We start from the raw sequence: 2,621 nt of genomic DNA on the forward strand, positions 1-2,621 counted from the left end.
CAATCTGTGGAAACTACCTGTGCACTACTTTTGGGGAAATTTTTTACACTGAGCCTGGAATGTTACAACACCGTGGGAGAAAGCACCAGTACCCTGGCTAGTCGTCTTCAGCTATGAAGGACTGTGTGATGATGATGATTATCGGAATTAAAAAGGGTTGGAATTCTCAGGATTTCCACCGAACCCTTCATCTCGGATAATCAAAGGAGAATCTGTCTTGCCGCTTAAGATAATCAGATATTTTTCTGAGCTACGCGTTTTTTTTTATATATTTGTTTGTAAACTATATCATAACTGTTCGACGAGTTCTTTTCTAATCCCACGGGTCATACACTTCGCTGAGAGAATTCAATGGTTAATTGTATCAATAGTGATACAGCATAAAACTCTCTCCGTCGCTGTATTCTTTCTCTCAATAACAGCTTTTACGAACGTTATTACAAAAAAACAAAACAAAAAAAAAAACAAACAAACATTGTCAAATTTATTATTATCAGCCGAACCTGCCGTTTTAACAACGTTGGTGACCACAGCTTTCCAAATTTTAGAGCCATGGTAATCACAGGAAGACAAGTTAAGACGGTAGTTTCCCTTTGCTTTCTATCTTGATTCGGGGTTGCATCTCCCCCAGTGAGTTAAACGTGCTCCCACTTCAGATACCAATCTGGAAAATTTTTACGATCGGCGATGCAATTAGGCTTTTAAAATCTCTTTATTTTCTCTTTCTTTCTTTCTTTCTTTCTTTCTTCAGCGTATATGTATACACATATCACACAAGGCTTCCTCCAGTCTTAACAGACTATGGATACCCACTGTAAGGGTTCCTGCGCGTGAAATATTTGTGGCAAGAGTTGTGCAATTTCCAACCGCACCTTCCTGAGTCGATATTTTTGAAAACCAGTGGCAAGTGGGGATTAAGGACAACAGGAAACAATGCAGAGATAAGCGGAAAGCACATACAGCGACTAGCCTTCCCAAATGGTCTCCCATCTAGTACTGGATAGGCTCAAGGTTGCTTAACTTCGGTGATCTAACGAGAACCGGTGTTTCAACATGATTGTGCCGTATGTATACATATATAAAGCAATAGGAAAAGAATGAAGCACTTATCAAAAACACCAACTGTCCTCACTGGTTATTCACGCGAATGAGACCGATCCTCTTTACACATGTATCTGCTTCCTTACAAGTGAACACGTACACTTCTCCAAATTCTAATCAGAAAATTCCACTTTACCTATTTTTTCAACTGAGATGAAAATTTGCCGTATTAATCACATATTATATATACTTACCACTTATCTTCTTACAGAATAAGTATGCTTAATAGTATCCAAATTTTTTGTTGTTGATTAAACCTAAACTCTGCATTGCTTGTACTAATGCTAAAATGATAAACGTTTATTCATATTAAATTATCTGTAAAGATAAATTAATATAACCTAATATAAATTTATTATTTTTGGTTTGCGAAAATATATCTATTGGGTTGGCAACTAAGTTCTTGCCGTCTAAGTTTAACAGTGATGCAGAATTGACTGTTTGGTTGCATGGATTTTTCGAGTTAAAATCAAATGATTTTTACCGAACAGGTATTAGGAATCGTGTTGAACGTAAAGGGAAAAGTTGTGAACGCGAATGAAGAATACCCCATTGTTAGTTCTTATTTTACTTTAAAAAAGTTAGATTTAAAAAACTGCAAGAACTTAGTTGCCAACCTAAAACATAGCTTTTTATGGTATTCTAAAAAAAACCCAACTCTGCTGCAAGGAAGGTTGGCTCCCTCTACCGTGCTAGAAAACTACTTACGCCTGACAGTATCCTGTACCTCTATAAGGCAACCATTCGCCCATGTATGGAGTACTGTTGTCACATCTGGGATGGTGCATCTGCTACATGTCTCTCGCTCCTGGACAGGGTTCAAAAGAGAGTCGCCAACCTGATAGGTCCTGAACTGTCATCTAAGCTTCAGCCTCTGTCCCATCGACGAGATGTTGCATCTCTCTGCCTGTTCTACAAATACTTTAATGGTGAATGCTCTGACGAACTGAAAACACTTGTACCTCCCCGACATAACTACCCCCGACAAACCCGACAAGCTACTAAGTCTCATCCCTTTACAGTAGAGATCCCTTGGTGCAAGAAAGCCTTTTACTCCAATAGTTTCTTCTCCAGAAATGCGGGTCTTTGGAACTCCCTTCCGGGATTCTGCTTTCCCAACTGCACTGATATGCAGAAGTTCAAGTGTAATGTTAACAAACATCTTTCTACTCATCTCCCTTCATAATAACCCTGCTAATTAAGTCCCTGATAGTAGCCCCCTGCTTCAAAGTGGCACTGTGCCTTGTTTGGAGTGAAAATTGAATTAAAAAAAAAACTCTATAGCTGAATATTTAGAGATTTTAAAAGAATCAGAATAAGCGGTTGCAGCCCAATCCGAAATTTAGAACATAATCTGTAATTGAATTGGAATCGGGCCATCATTAGTATATATGTTAACTACGACTCCGTCGATGCGGTTAAACCTGCATATATTATTTAATTTGAACTCATTGAGATGAGTATTATTTACTAATTTTTATTTATTTCGGACTATTATCCTCATCTTTCCTTAGTTGTGT

The 2,621-nt window shown here is 38.0% G+C and overlaps 1 pseudogene; it reads right to left on the reverse strand.

The window, feature by feature from the left end:
* Positions 1–953: 953 nt before the first annotated feature.
* On the reverse strand, positions 954–1,070 carry LOC145258388 (5S ribosomal RNA; annotated as a pseudogene).
* Between the last annotated feature and the right edge of the window lie 1,551 nt (positions 1,071–2,621).

This window comes from Euprymna scolopes, chromosome 33 (genome assembly GCF_053919585.1).
Source record: "Euprymna scolopes isolate OS-2025 chromosome 33, ASM5391958v1, whole genome shotgun sequence".
In the NCBI taxonomy this organism is placed as follows: Eukaryota; Metazoa; Mollusca; class Cephalopoda; order Sepiida; family Sepiolidae; genus Euprymna; species Euprymna scolopes.